The sequence below is a fragment of the Balaenoptera borealis genome (assembly GCF_965194805.1).
Source record: "Balaenoptera borealis genome assembly, chromosome: 13".
Taxonomy (NCBI): Eukaryota; Metazoa; Chordata; class Mammalia; order Artiodactyla; family Balaenopteridae; genus Balaenoptera; species Balaenoptera borealis.
The window spans coordinates 25888797-25905263 of record NC_138870.1 but is presented as its reverse complement, the minus strand read 5'-3'; the positions used below and the strand labels follow the sequence as shown (position 1 = coordinate 25905263).

The window sequence follows — 16467 nt, the reverse complement described above, 5'->3', positions numbered from 1 at the left end:
AGTGCCTGGAAAAATCTGTGTACATTTGTATAGTCATATAGCTACACAATTCATTTCCCATTTTTGTATTTTAATGGATTCCAAGCATGAACATTTTTTATATATTAATATTATTTGGTTATCATCTTTCAAGTAAATGAGAGGGGAAAATAAAATTAGTATTAAATTCAGAGACTTTACAACATTTTCTTATAGTATTTTCTTGAAAAGGGGCCATTTCTAAAGAGTTTTTTCTGTTCTTTTTCTTATTTTTTCTTTTTTTGTTCCAAGGACATAAACTTTACTCTCCATTGCTTTGCTATTATGTTGCTAAAAAGAATCCATTTTGCTATACTTGTAGACTATTACTCACACCATTTCTTTGTTGAATTAAATTCTCTTTTAGTAAGAGCTAGAGTTCTCTGACAGAAAACTGCAGAGAATAGATTTTCATTGATTTGAATTTACTACTCACAAGTTACTCCTTCCTCCAAATTTTCATTCATGACCTTCCTCAAGAATATGTAGAATCCACTCCTATTTCATTTAGTGTTAGTAGAGATGGTCCTTGCAGGAGGACCTGCTGTACTTACTGCAGAAATCCCTTGCATAAAGCAGGGCATAAAAAACTCGTGCTTAATGCTAACAAATTCTAACAAAATACCAACAGAGTGAGAGCCTTCCCCCCTTTTTGAACGAATATGAAGTGGAATTCCTCATTATGCTTCTTCCCCTTTTTATATCCCAAGTGAATCAGTACTAACTTGACCTTTAAGATTTTAGACCCTAAGAAACATTAGTACAGGTTTACTGGCCTTGATTCAAACTTGGGAACAGCTAAAGGAGGAGCAGGTGAAAACCTTTGCTGTCATCAGGAAATAATTACGTCGTCTTAGTACTAATCCCCACCAATCTCTACTGCAGGTGGCAGTGCTGTCAACCTCTGGCGATCCTTCTCAGAGACGGTTGTAAGTGTAGAGTCTCTACTTGCTTGCAGCAAATCTGACGGTTTGGGGGAGGGAAGAGTGGGAGAAAAGAATCAATAGCATCTCCTGGTCTCTAAAGAGTGGGTATTATTTTAATGAAACTTTCAAGCAGATGTGGAAAGATGATTTTGCAAAGCCTCAAGCTCAGAATTTTAATTGACACATATTACTCATAAGGCATTTGGCTTAATCCACCTGCCTCCTAAGAAACGTGGCTGTTTTCCACCAAGTACATTTTTTTAGAAAGCACCAGCCAGGATCTTTGTGCAGGGGATTCTTCTTTGGCAGATGATGGAATTATGCTGCTTGCAAGTGGTTTGATCTGAGGGAAAAGCTGCAAAACTCACTTTCCAGTGTTTATTTTTTAAATCTCACTTTCTTAGGTAAAATATTTTCGCAGACTTTGATTTTGCTAAATGGAAATAAGCAGATTTGGATTCAAATCCGTATAGCCCTTGTTTTAGCTGTGGCCTCCTTGAGGCTCTGATTCCCTTGTGTGGCTTACCCGCCGCCCTCCCTTAGTCCTCACTGGCATGTCTGCTGTGTGTAACCAGCAGGCTCTTGGTGTGCCCTGTAGCAAAGAGCTTCTGATACAGGATTAAGGCAAAGTTTTAATGAAAAGAGGAAATTATATATATCCATTTAAAAGGGTGTCTTCTCTGTGTCAGACACAGCATGAGGTCCAGAATATAAATTCCACCAGTGCACGGACTGTCATTTTAATTTTACTTCTGTATCTTCAACCACTGGCATGGGGTCTGGCAGGGTTGACATGCAGGACTATTTATTGGATGAGTGGATGGAGACATGGTGTGTTGGTCAGAGTCACATCAGCAAAGAGATGGTGCATTCAAGTTAGGATAATAGGGGGGAGGATTATTCGCAAAGGGACTGTTTACACAGGCGAAGGCAGTAACAGCAGAGGAGCAGTTATCACGCAGAACCTGGGAAGAGAGAGTCCTTCAGGAAAGGTCACCTTGAGACAGGCACCAGCCCACCTGAGGTGACCCAGCAGGGAGGGAGTCTGGGCAATAGATAGACTTTCCTCTTAGTCCAGGGCTCCCCACTGTGAACTAGAGAGTAGGGCAGCTCACTGATGGAGACCGTATCCAGCCTTCTGGCAAAGGTGGCTGGAGGACAAATGGGAGAGATCTGGAATACACAGATGAAATGCCCTGCCACTAAGGAGCTGCCACTAATCCATCAGGCGGACAGAGGAGTAAGTAGACATTTTAAGGTAGTTAGAATAATTTAAAATTATTGAGTGCCCTCACAAGAACCCTATGAGATGGGTACTGTGATGATTTTTACAGATGATGGAAACTGAGAGAGAGAGTTTAAGGAATTTACCTAGGGTCACACAGCTAGTAAGTGAAGGAGTTGAGATTGAACCCAAGAAGTTTGTCCGTAGAGTCTGTGCTTTGCTGGATTCGAAGAGTTAAACAGTGTGGTGCTTTTCAAACCTTAATGTGCATGGGATTCTTTGGGGGATCTTGTTTAAAAATAGTTCTGGGTTCAGAAGGCCTGCGATGGGCCTGAGAATCTGCATTTCTACCAAGTGCTGTTGATCTGCTTCGTGCAGTGAGAGATCGAGGACCTGCAGTTAGAAAAGTGGAGTCCACGTCCTAAGGGTAAGACTCTCACTCAGTTGTCTCTGTGCTGCTCCTTTTCCTGATGTGTCACATGAGCAGGTCGGGTGATTTTAAGGCCCAGCCAAGCTTGCAAACCCCTGCATCCCCTGATTTCAGACTGGAGGTTCCTTCCAGCTGTCGTGGTGGGGCTCTCCTGGTCCTGATGGCCTAGGAGGCCCTAGAGGGGAGCTGGTGTGGGCAGCCTCCTCCCCATGGGCTGAGTTCACATGACAGGGCTTGAGCTTCTGGCCGGAGAGAGGCTGCTCCGCTATCAGCTGTTTCCTTCCAGAGCTGAGTGGTCTCCCAGCATCTGTCGCTTCTCCCTGTTGCCTCATGGATTCTCATTCTCTGTCACAGCTGATTAGGGGGCTGGATCTAAAAATGAGGCCTGGTTCTCAAGGTACCACATTATGTCATTTTTGTTGCTCCTGTCATTGGAGCCCCAAATTGTAATATTCTTGCAAAGCAACCTCTAGCATCTTAATAAAGCTCCTTATTCTTTTAAAAGTGTTTCTACTATTGGACACACCTAGAAGATGCTTAGCATTGTGTGGTTTAAATTTTAAGCAGAGTCAGTGCTCTGCTTAAAACTCGTAATTTTCCAATTCTTTTTCCTTTTGCAGTAACTGGAGAATGCCACTGCTGGCACAAGCACCTGCGAATGGAGAGGGATAAAACCCTCTCACTACCAAACATTCACAGCAGTGTTTTGGTTCCCTATGTTCCCAAGCTTTCTACCTGTGATTTGGGGCTCCCATTTCACTGTAATCCACAGCTGTATATACAATATGCAAAATCGCAGACTTCATGCTTCAGAAAATCAGTCTGGGACCACAATACTGAGCATTTTCCTCTTTTCCTTCCTTTTGCTTTGATCATGCAGTGCTTTAGCACACGTTCAATAAATCACACATTGAATTTTTCCAGATGCAGAGCTCCTGCAATATTATGTGTATGGTTTCCTTGTCGTATTTTGACACTTTGGGTGATTAAATTGCATCTGATGATGCTGTCAGACTAATCAGGCCGGAGCAGTGGTGTTATGCCCCTGCTGTGCTCAGCAGTGCCTTCTGGAAGGCTGTGGAGAAGGATGTTTGCTGTCCTGTTACCATGTTTACATGATTCATTATCTCTTAACTACATCTAGTGCTACTTATAAGTCATGTAGATACTTGGAAGGGTTAATCATTATGTGTACATTTTAAAAAATAAATTTATTTATTTATGTTTTGGCTGCGTTGGGTCTTCATTGCTGCACGTGGGCTTTCTCTAGTTGCAGCGAGTGAGGGCTACTCTTTGTTGCGGTGCGTGGGCTTCTCATTGCCATGGCTTCTCTTGTTGCGGATCACAGGCTCTAGGCGTGCGGGCTTAGTTGCTCCGCAGCATGTGGGATCTTCCCGGACCAGGGATAGAACCCGTGTCCCCTGCATTGGCAGGCGGATTCTTAACCACTGTGCCACCAGGGAAGTCCATCATGTGTACACTTAATTTATCAATATAAACAAGTCTTTATGACTGTAGAATAATCTCTATGTTGAGGATATTGCCTTACTTGGCTTTCTATTTTTTTCTGATTTGTTCTCTGGAATGTTTTTATTTTATGCTGTTGACACCCAGTAAATACTCCTGTTGTGGTTGGAGAGCATCGTGTTGGTATGGGCAGCACTTTACTAGGGATGGGATTTTGGATCCTTAAAGAATAAGAGGTGCAATAGGGTCAGATATCATTCTAATGCTTGTGTGTAGAGAGAAGGCAGGAAGGATTCCAAAGCAATTGCAGAGAGGCTAGGGCCGGCTGCCTTCCTGGGGGAACACACTTGGTCTGCACCTCTGTGTATATGCTTGTTGGCCACTTGCCTTATTCCCTCTTGAGCTTAAAGAATCAGACTTAGGTAGCAGAGGGCTTTATTAAAAATCTAGGGAGAGCATCTCTGGGTTAATATTAACATTGGGAGATGGCATAAAATCTCTGTTACTTAGTAAATCACTGGTATTTACTAACAGAGTAAATACTGTGTTGAAATGTCCCTGGTGTTTATAAAGAGCAGCTTTCATGTTAATTGCTATGTCTTATGGTAAAGATGTCAAATACAGATGGTGAGCTGGTTTGAGATATTGAACAGGCAGAGATGGAGACAGAAATCTGGGATGTTTTCCTGAAACAGGCTGCACCCCCTTCCTTAACTCTCTGCATCTCTGGCTCAGCAGCCGAGTGCAGGCTGCAGCTCCCCCAGGCTTGCAGGGTGGGTGGTGTCCCCTGGGACCACATTGTTGTTTCCCAGAGCAGTGTTAGAGAAACTAGAACATGGTGTATGTTTTTTAATTCCGTTCAGGCCGAATACTTGGCAACCAACCAGTTGAGCTGTGGAATTCTGAGCCTAGGTGGGTCTGTTTATAAAGGCTTAGGTCTTAAAAAAGTTGAGAGGCTAGAATGGAATTCCACTTCCAGGCGACAGCCTGTTCTTTGGGTTCAGATGCACTTCTTTGAAATATCATTGGCAGAATTAAGAAATAAAGTTTTGAAGATTGGATTTTAACAATTGGGGGTCTTAAGTGTCATCGTTTTCCCCTGGAAGTCAGCTCCAGTGATGACTTTGAAATGCTGTTTATGGAAGATAGAATGCTGTAGCAAATGGTAGACTATTATGAAATAGATCAAATAAATATCTTTCCCAAAATGACAAAAAACTTTATTACTGGAGCATCTTGTCTCTTTAGGGTATATAATTAATTATGAACCAGGCATAAAGAATATATATTTTATAGTACTTTTGTCATTTATCTGGGTTCTGTTTTATAAACACAGTTATTCACGTAGTCTTTCAATTCTGCCTTTATTATATGATCTGATAATTCAAAATGAGAAATTACTACATTAAGAACTTGGCAGATATACAGCCAAGTTTTATAATGAATTTTAGGTTGTCATTTATAATAAAAAATGTGAACTCTATGGCATTTTAGCTTGTGTTTGTTGGTTCATTTTTTTTTTTTAATAAATTTATTTATTTATTTTTGCCCGCGTTGGGCCTTCGTTGCTGCACGTGGGCTTTCTTTAGTTGCGGCGAGCAGGGGCTACTCTTTGTTGTGGTGCAAGGGCTTCTCATTGCGGTGGCTTCTCTTGTTGCGGAGCACAGGTTCTAGGAGTGCGGGCTTCAGTAGTTGTGGCATGCGGGCTTCAGTAGTTGTGGCTTGTGAGCTTCAGTAGTTGTGGCACGCGGGCTCTAGAGCGCAGGCTCAGTAGTTGTGGTGCACAGGCTTAGTTGCTCCACGGCATGTGGAATCTTCCCAGACCAGGGCTCGAACCCATATCCCCTGCATTGGCAGGTGGATTCTTAACCACTGTGCCACGAGGGAAGCCTGGTTCATTTTTATATAATCTTTCTGTTTGTTTTACTTTGAAAGTTAAATTTTGGTTAGAGAATTTTATTAAAATTTATTGAAAGTATAAGAAATTAATAATACAGTGGTTCCTGTTGAGTTGAGCATCCTTCCTCCAACCCATTCTCTTCCCAGCCTCCTCAGAGGTAACATTATCCTGAATTTTGTGTTTATTTTCCCCTTTCTTTTCTTTGTGGTTTTACCACATATGTTTATATCCCTAAACAATAAATTTGTGTAAATTGTATCATACAATATATATTATTAGGCAACCTGCTTTTTTCACTCAACATTATGTTCCTAAGATTAATCTTTGTTATTACTGATAGCTATATTCATTTCCACAACTGTATAATATTCTGTATAATGCTGTGTAAACTGTGTAATGGCTCTATCACTATTTATCTAGAATATGATGGAAAGAAATTTGGATTCCCAGTTTTTTCTATTGCAAATAGTGCTTTTATAAACATTCTTTGCATGTCTAATGCATATATATGCCCATGGATTTGTGTAGGTTGTATTCCTACAAAGGACATTTTTCAGGGTGTAGGGTATGTGTATCTTCATCATTAATTACGCCATTTTCCCCCAAACTGATTGTAACAGTAGATACTACATTCAGCAGGGTGTATGTACTCATAATGCTCCATATTCTTTTCAACACTTGATATTGTCAGACTAGCATTTTGCCAGATTGGTGTGTTGTAAAATATTGTCTCACAGTGTTTTAATTTTTTCCCCCAAATGCTAATGAAATTATTCATACATTTATATGATTATTATTGGCCACTTGCTTTTTTTTTTTCTGTGAAGTACCTTTTCAAGTTTTTTTGCCAAATTTTTTCTATAGGGTGGTTAATTTTGATGTAGTTGAACTTATTGATCTTTTCCTTTATGGTTTGCACCTTTTATGCAAAACCTTCTCTATTCTAAAGAAATAGAGAAGAAATCCTTCTCTGTTCTGAGGTCATGAATATGTTCTCCTACATTATTTTCTAAACATTTTTAAAACATAGTTTTGCCTTTTATATTGTCTTCATTTTACCTAAGTCTTCCTTCCTTCCTTTCTTATTTTTCATGTGAATAATCAAGTATCTCAGTATGATTTGCAAAGTCCAGCCTTTTATCATTGATTTACAGGGCCAGGACTGTCATAAATTAAATTTCTACATATGTGTTTTTGTTTCTGGTTTCTCTGTTGTGTTCCTTTGCCTTCCCAATGCTAATACTACCTACTCTTAATTATTATAGCCCTAAAACAATAATTCTAATATCTGCCAAAATAGCTACTCTGTAGTTCTTTATAGTTGTCTTCATTAATTTTATGAACCTTTACTGTTCCATACTAAAAGTTATTCAAGGGACTTCCCTGGCGGTCCAGTGGTTAAGACTCCACACTTCCAATGCAGAGGGCATGGGTTTGATCCCTGGTCAGGGAACTAAGATCCCACATGCCATGTAGCGTGGCCAAAAGAAAAAAAAAAACACTCATTACCTAATCACAGGTAATAAAGATTAAAAAAAAATTATTCAGTAAGTCAAGAAATACAGTCACCCTCTCATGACATATGTCCTATTATTGTCATGTATTTTATTTTCATCTTTCTCATTTTTATAAATACCCCTATCTACACACACACACACACACACACACACACACACACACACACACACCCCTTCAGTATTTGACATCAGTTCTTTATTTCTTATTGACCTCAGTCCTCCTATCTATAATCACTTTTCCGCCTGAAAAATATTTCTTAGGATTCCTGAAGTAAGTGTATGATGGTGGCATACCCCTTTAGATTTCTGTAGTTAAACTATCTTTATTTCAGTTTAATTTTTGAAGGATATTTTTGTATGTATTTGTCTCTACATCTGTCTTTCTGGATTGAGAGTTATTTTTTTCTCAGCAGATTGAAGATAACGTTCTGATTTCTAGCTTCCGTTGTTAAGGTCAAGAAGTCACCAGTCAGTCTATCACTCCTTTGAAATATAATCTGTATTTTCCTTTTGACAACTATTTTTTTTTTTTTAACATTTTTGTCAAGGTTCCCTTGTTTTTTAAAGCATCTTGTGGATCTAGAACTCGTGGAACTTTAAGAAACCCCATCATAGTTGAAATCCTCTCAAGTTATCAAGTTAGCTCTAATCAGCACTAAAGATGTGATTGATAACAATTTTACCTCTACTTTCAGAATTTAGAATAGCATTTGGGAGTTGATTTTTTTTTTTTTAATAGATTTATTTATTTATTTATTTATTTATGGCTGTGTTGGGTCTTCGTTTCTGTGAGAGGGCTCTCTCCAGTTGCGGCGAACGGGGGCCACTCTTCATAACAGTGCGCAGGCCTCTCACTATTGCGGCCTCTCTTGCTGCGGAGCACAGGCTCCAGGCGCGCAGGCTCAATAGTTGTGGCTCATGGGCCCAATTGCTCCGCGGCATGTGGGATCTTCCCAGACCAGGGCTCGAACCCGTGTCCCCTGCATTGGCAGGCAGATTCTCAACCACTGCACCACCAGGGAAGCCCACTATTTTTTTTTTTAAAACAGGATTTATATATTTATTTAATCTTATTTATTTATTTATTTTTGGCTGTGTTGGGTCTTCATTGCAGTGTGCAGGCTTCTCTTATTGTGGAGCACAGGCTTCAGTAGTTGCAGCACACAGGCTCAGTAGTTGTGGCTCGCGGGCTCTAGAGCACAGGCTCAGTAGTTGTAGTGCAAGGGCTTAGTTGCTCCGTGGCATGTGGGATCTTCCCAGACCAGGGCTTGAACCCGTGTCCCCTGCATTGGCAGGCGGATTCCCAACCACTGCACCACCAGGGAAGTCCCCCTTTTGACTACTTTTAAGATTTTTTCGTTGGTCATCTGCATTTTCATCTTGGTAGTTGAGATGTGGATTTATTTTTACTTATCCTGCTTGGGATATGTTAGAAGTCCTGAACCCATGGATTGGGCTTTTCACCAATCTGTATATTTGTGTGTGTGTGTGTGTGTGTGTGTGTGTGTGTGTGTGTGTGTGTGAATTTGTAGCCATTATCTACTTAAATTTTGTCTCTACTTCATTTTTTCTTATCTTTCCTTTAATTTCCTGTTGTTAAACTTTCTCACTCCTCCATTTCTGTTAGCCCTGCTTTCAGATATTTTTTGTCTCTTTATGTTCTGGATAATTTAATTAGGTTTGATTCCACTTCACCAATTCTTTTGTCATTTTGATTTGTTGTGTTTGTAAAACTGTCCATGGAGTTTAACATTTCACAACTTACTTAAAAAACATTTTATTGAGATATAATTGACATATACAAAGTGGTACGTATTTAATATATAACTCATTGGGTTTGGGGATAAGTATTTACCTATGAAACCATCATCACCATCAAGGCCATAAACATCCACTACCTCCCAAAGTTTCTTCCCACCTCCTTTATTATAATTATTAATTTTATGTGTGTGGTAAGAACACATAACATAAGATCTACCTTCTTTACAAATTTTACATATACAATACAGTATTCTATTATACTTTCTATTTCTAGAAGTTCTCTTTGGTTTTCATTCAAATCTTCTTAGTCTTTTTAATATTCCTTTCCTTCTTAGAAATATTTATAGATTCCTTAGACATTACAGAGCAAGAAAATGTGAAATACCTAAGAGTACACACCTTGGGCTACTGGGCACCATTTATATTGGGGGAAATTCACAGAAGAGCTGTCCATGTAGATGTGATCATCACCCCCCTTGCCCATTGTATTGTGAGATATGCTCAGAGCTCTAGCATGGAGAGTTGTAAAACAATAGGAAAAGGAGTATGGATCTAGGGTTGTGGAATGTTTAAGCTGCAAGACTGGGGTAATATCGCTCCTCTCCTAATATGATAAATGCATGGAGTTCAAACCTTTGGGTATAGCATTATGACATGACTAAACCTTGGCCTTCATCTCTGTTCTGCCACCTCAGTATTCATGGTCAGGGGAATACCAGCCCCTCCCTTAGCTTGATGAGGAAGGAGTCTGAGGTCCAAGCCTGGTTGCAGCTCAATAGCGACCATTGGCTTGATTTGTAGTCTCAGTAATCTACCAGGATTGACTCTGAAAAGCAGTGAGTTGTAAAAGGGTTCCATGGAGCTTTGCAGGAAGCCAACTGTCAGGGAATCGGTCCTAAACAAGATCATTCTTACTACTCAGTACTAACATACTGATGTAATAACTGCATATCAGTCCTCCTAAGATAAACATTTTTCCCCCATATTTGGCATCTCTGAAATTGGGATGCAGCTTACAGTTGTAATTGTCAGTGTTGTTTTTTCTCTTTGCGTTAAATAAAATAATGGTGCATTTTAAAATTGATGGTTTTTGGGCTTCCCTGGTGGCGCAGTGGTTGAGAACCTGCCTGCCAATGCAGGGGACACGGGTTCGAGCCCTGGTCTGGGAAGATCCCACATGCCGCGGAGCAACTAGGCCCATGAGCCACAACTACTGAGCCTGCGCGTCTGGAGCCTGTGCTCTGCAACAAGAGAGGCCGCGATAGTGAGAGGCCCGCGCTTCGCAATGAAGAGTGGCCCACACTCGCCGCAACTAGCGAAAGCCCTCGCACAGAAACGAAGACCCAACGCAGCGAAAAATAAATAGTAAATAAATAATAAATAAAAATTTTAAAAAAAACTCCTCTAAATAACAAGCATGATACATAATAACTCATGCTTTAAAAAAAAATGATGGCTTTTTAGATTGATAAAATACAGAATTTTGTATTCTGTTTCAGGTAATTTTTATTTATGAAGTCTTTGTGGGTCTCACTTTGGCTTTTTTTTTTTCCTGCAGGCTCTCTCATGGTGCTTTGTTACTTGCATGTTTTTCGATGATTTACTCTGAGCCCGTATTTCTTGGAACTTTTCCTGTGTGACTACTTGGATGCCTTGGTTGCACAGTCTGCATTTCCTTCATTTGCTTGGAGGACAGTGCAAAACCCAGGAGTACTTTAAATTTCAACTTGAAGTTTTTTGGAGAATACAGGGGTATGAATTCAAGCTGTGAAACCTTATGCTTGTCAGTTTGTGATTACAAATTCTCAAGGGAGAATTTCCCCCCCCCTATCCATTGCCAACGTTTATGTCAGTTCAGTTTCCTCGCAGTGCCCTTACCTTGAGAGCATAATCCTTTAGAATCCCAGCCTTATGCAGGGGAAGAGTCTCTTACTGACTCCCCATCTTGGGTGGTCACTGGGCTATTTTCTTTTATTCTCTTGTGCCTGTAAGGCTAAGGACTAGAAAGCTGTACTACAGTTTTGCTTAGCAAATGCTGTTGCAGTCCCCTTACCCTTTAGTGTTCCATTTGCACCTAATTTTTGGTCTCTGAGAAGTTCTTACTCAGCTCATCAATATATTTGCAAACTGGATTTTAAAAATATTTTATCTAGCATTTTGTTTTTCCATGGGAGGATCTAGCTGCCACACTACCAGAATGAGAAATTCACCTCTATCTGTTCCAGACTACAGAGATAATGTGGATTGAGCCCTGTGCTGCTTTACATGACAGCTTAGTGCTTTGAACCACAGTCGCATGTCTTAAGGAACATTCGAATCTTGGAAATTCCATCTGCAATCTCGAAATGAATCTACACCAGATATTCGGGTTGTTCCCGTGAATTTCAGGGTCACACTTGTCCTGTTGCTATTCAGTGCATCCCTTATTTCTGTGCTCACCTTTCTGCAGGTTGTTAAATGAACACCATGCTGTTAAGATGTGTAGGCCGCACAGAGTAAACATCTCTTTGTCAGTGAAACTTTTAAATTTTTGGAGTGAGGTAACTGACAATCAAATCATCATCCACCCCTGTTCCCCTGCGGGAAATATTATCTTTTAAAATTAATTTCAGGTTACATACCTATTTTGTTTAAGATAAGAATGACAGCTTGACCAGTAAAGTATACAGTATCAAGATACACTTCTGTGGGAAAAGTATAATGAAAATACGAGTACAAGGAGAAAAATGAATTGCAAAATTTCCAACTGTTAAAGGAGAGCTTGTTTAAGTACCTTTTTTAAACAGCTTTATTGGAATATAATTCACATATAGAGTTCCACTTTTTAAAATATTTATTTATTTATTTTATTTGGTTGCACCTGGTCTTAGTTGCGGCAGGCGGGCTCCTTAGTTGCAGCATGTGGACTCCTTAGTTGTGGCATGGGAACTCTTAGTTGCAGCATGCATGTGGAATCTAGTTCCCTGATCAGGGATCGAACCCGGGCCCCCTGTATTAGGAGTGGGGAGTCTTATCCACTGCATCACCAGGGAAGTCCCCTAGAATTCCACTTTTAATGTTTAATTTTCCTTTCTTTAAACACTTCGAGTTTATTTACATTTGAGAAAAGCCCTGGTGGAGTATATACATGGCACTGTGTGGCAAGGGAGCTTCCTTTTTCCAGAGCAGCAGATTGTAGCTATTGTAAAGCTAAAAAACTTTTGTACATTATTTCAATAGCTTATACTTATCAAGTTTAATCAAATAGAAAAATCATTGAAGATATTTTGCACAAAGACAAATTGGTTTTTAAGTGACAGGGTTTATATTAATACAGGTAATGCTTAATTAAAATGCTATATAACATTTATAAACATATATAAACATTTATTGATACTTTATTATGTGTCAGATACTGTTCTAAACAATTTAGTACTGTGCTACTTCATTTGATCTTTACAAGAATACATCAGATAGGTACTATTATTATTCCCATTTTCTGGATGAGGAAACTGAGGCATTTATCCAGGTTGCACAGCTAATAAGTGACAGAACCATGATTTGAAGCAATTTAGGCCAGCTCAAAACTGTGCTATCAACCATTATGCTAAGCTGCTTTTCTGGTAAAATGGTGCAGATAATTAAATTGTGGCTTTTAAATATGAAATCATATTTTTTTCTGAGTCTGTCATATACCTTGTAAAGGGAAGTTGCTGTGAAAATTAAATGCAGATTGAGCTTTCCTCCCAAATTCCAGACCACCTCTCACTATCATGAAGCTTAACCTGGTTTGTACTCATATTTTGTCCCCCTCAGTTGTGCTGACTCTACTTATCTGTGGGATGCTTCTTGTCATTACTTCTAGATTTAGTAACGTATATTTATTAAGGTATGTAATTTGGGGCCATTTCATTAGGAATGAAAAAGCAAATTCATAAGGAACATAGTTTTTCTATAACAGATGGAAGCACTTCTTTCTCTATTCTGAAGCCCAGTCCTGTGTTTTCTTGTATCAGTTTTTTCTCCTCAGTTTTACTGACTTCATTGACTTCTCTCTTGGGTGCTCATGTTCATTTCTTCTAGATTCACAAAGGTATATTTTAATAACTCTTAACAATATCATTAGGCATGAAATATCAAATTAAAAGGAACATAGGTTTTACAACAGATAGAAGATGCAATTTTTTTTATTATTTAGGCTTTAAAAATATTTAGTGTTTTTGAATAGCTGAATGGTATTCAGAAGTCAGTATGAAATGTACAGAAGGGCATTCAGTGAAAATTGAGTCCCCTTGTTGTCTCTATTCTGTCCTTGATAGAAGTGACCACTGTTACCATGTAGCGGGAGAGAGATTTTATCTTCATGAAATCATTTTGTCCTTCTCAGTTTCTTAGACTTACTTTTAAATGCCCCCTACTTGCTTTGTTTCAGCATTTTAATGGTAATAGTCCACAGCCTTATGTTGTCCTTTCTGTATTGTTGTTCCCCTGTATTTAATGTGTTATTTTCTTCTAGGTGTGGCTTTCTTTGCGTTTATACTTTATCGGGCTTACTGAATTCTTGAATCTTAAATTTATGCCTTTCACAAAATTGGGGAATATTTTGGCCATTATTTCTTTAAAAATTTTTTTCTGCTCTATTCTGTTTCCTCTTCCTCTGGGACTTCAATTATGTGGATATTAGATGTTCCAAATTGTTATTGAGATACTGTTCATTTTTCTTGATTTTATTCTTGTTTCTTCAGATTAGATTAATTCTTTTGATCTATCTTCAATTTTACTAACTCTTTAATATGCTGTTCAGCTCAGGCAAGGAATTTGTATTTTAGATTTATATATTTTTTTAGTTGTAGAATTTACATTTAGTACTTTTTAATCTATTTTGCATTTTATGCTGAGATTTCCTATTTGTTCACTCATTATGAGTATATTTTCCTAGCATAGTTACAATAACTGCTTTAAAATTCTTGTCTCCTAATAACACCTCAGTGTCCACAGATTGCCTTTTGTCTTGAGTTTGGGTCACATTTTCCTGTTTTTCATATGCCTAGTGATTTTGGATGGTATCCTGGATATCGTTAATGGTATGTTATAGAGATTCTAGGTTCTTTTATATTCCTCTAAAGAGTGCTGATTCTTTTCATTTTGGTAGGCAGTTAACATGGCTAAACAAACTTCTCAACTCCTTCTTCTGGAATGGGATGGCAGCTGAAATCTCTGTTCCAATCTTCTAGCCTATAGTCTGTTTGGAGTCGTGCTTTGCCATGTATACTGGATGCCAGCCAGAGGTTTGGGCAGAGTTTATATGCAGAATTGGGGACAGTCTTCTGTGGCTTTCTTCTTTATGGGATTCTCTCTCACGTTAGAGCCGACATGGTTGTCCTGGACTCTGTCTTACAGTTCTTCAAGCTAGTAGGACTAGGAGTTTCTATCAGTTTTAGCTGCTCTATGGAGTGGAGCTGATTTTCCCTCCCCTCAGATGAAGAACCATAAAAAACAGGAAAAAAAATAACATAAAAAACAGTGCTGTTCCCTTCCTCAGAGTATTGATTCCGTCTGATTTCTGCCTGCTTTTGATCACTCTCCAGTGCCTTCAGTAGTTATTTTTGATATTTAGTACAAAATTGAAAGTTGTTTTTCGTGGGAGGGTTTGTCCAATACAGGATACTTCACCATTGTTGGAAACAGAACCTTCCTGTACTTGTTTTGACATTTTAACTTAGAACATGTATAGTAATTGGGAAAACAGTGTTTGAGTGGTTTAATTTATTCCAAGTGATCTGCATTGTATTATAGAGTATTTCTTTTTGGTAAGTGCCTGTCATTGCTTAATCATAAATCACTTGCAAATTCAACATACATGTTGCCTAACTGAAGAGTAATTATTGGGCCATTAGTTTATAATGAAGTGCACAACCTTCCACTTATGGAAGGAATGATAAATCTCAAACTTTAAAAATCCCATAACAATTACTAAATGATTATGCTGCTATCAAGTTGAAAGTGAAGGTTACAGGATAGTACTACTTCATATCTAAAATGAAGCAAACTAAAGACTGTAATTGCTTCAAACCCTTAGAAATTGTTAAATTTATTTAGTTTTTATTCAGGAATACAGGTGTGTTGCACTTTGTTCATAAATAAAGCTGGTCACATTTCCAGTGGAATGCCAGTTGGTAAATAAGCAGTGATATGGTTGTCAACTAAGGCTGAGCCATCCTAGGTAAGTTCCACAGGCCCGATTCATTTCAGAGTTGAATGGACTTCAAGCCATTCTACCAAAATTCTTCAGGCCAGGGAGATGATTCTTGAAACTTATCCCTCATCAAGGACAGTATTCTAAACATTTTGATCCACATAGTCTCTAAATTAATTTTGAAAAACCATGGGCTCTGTCTACACTTAGATTGACATCTAAAATTTTTCTTCATAAGTTTTCAGCACTTGCAAAGACCATAAACTCCCATATATTATATATATTGACAATTTTTTAAAAATTGTTATATCCCTATTTTAAATATGTCTAATGGAATATAAATGCTAAAAGTGATTTGTTACCAGCCATCATACATTTTTAAAACACATCATTAATCTTCACTCTTATCAATTGGAATTTTACGTTAGTCTTTTCCACTTTGAACTCATGTCCATTCCATTTGACTTACAGGATCTCACTCTAATGTAATACAGTTTTATGTTTTCATTAATCACTATATCATATTTCTTTGCAATAAAAATCTGCAAATAAATTAATATGATTTTAAAATTTTCCATGTCCTTAGTCTTGAAGTATTAAAATTTATGGATTAGGTATATTTTTTCCTTTTTTTTTTTTTTTAAATAGATCTTTATTGGAGTAAAATTGCTTCACAATACTGTTAGTTTCTCTTGCACAACAAAGTAAATCGGTCATATGCATACATATATCCCCATATCCCCTCCCTCTTGAGACTCCCTCCCACCCTCCCTGTCCCATGTCTCTGTCTAGATCATGGCAAAACACCGAGCTGATCTCCCTGTGCTATGCTGCTGCTTCCCACTAGCTATTTTGCATTCAGTAGTGTATATATGTCGATGCTACTCTCACTTCGCCCCAGCTTCCCCCTCCCCCACACCGTGTCCTCAAGTCCATTCTCTATGTCTATGTCTTTATTCCTGCCCTGCCACTAGGTTCATCAGTACCATATTTTTTTTAGATTCCATGTATATGTGTTAGCATACGGTATTTGTTTTTCTCTTTGTGA

General features: G+C 38.6%; 1 protein-coding gene and 1 long non-coding RNA gene across 3 annotated transcripts in view; one reads left to right on the top strand and one right to left on the bottom strand.

Moving 5' to 3' along the window:
• TMTC1 (transmembrane O-mannosyltransferase targeting cadherins 1) overlaps nt 1-16467 on the top strand; it is a 265227-nt gene that overhangs the window by 61328 nt on the left and 187432 nt on the right. The window lies entirely within an intron of this gene.
• LOC309610015 overlaps nt 1-16467 on the bottom strand; it is a 173494-nt gene that overhangs the window by 129951 nt on the left and 27076 nt on the right. The window lies entirely within an intron of this gene.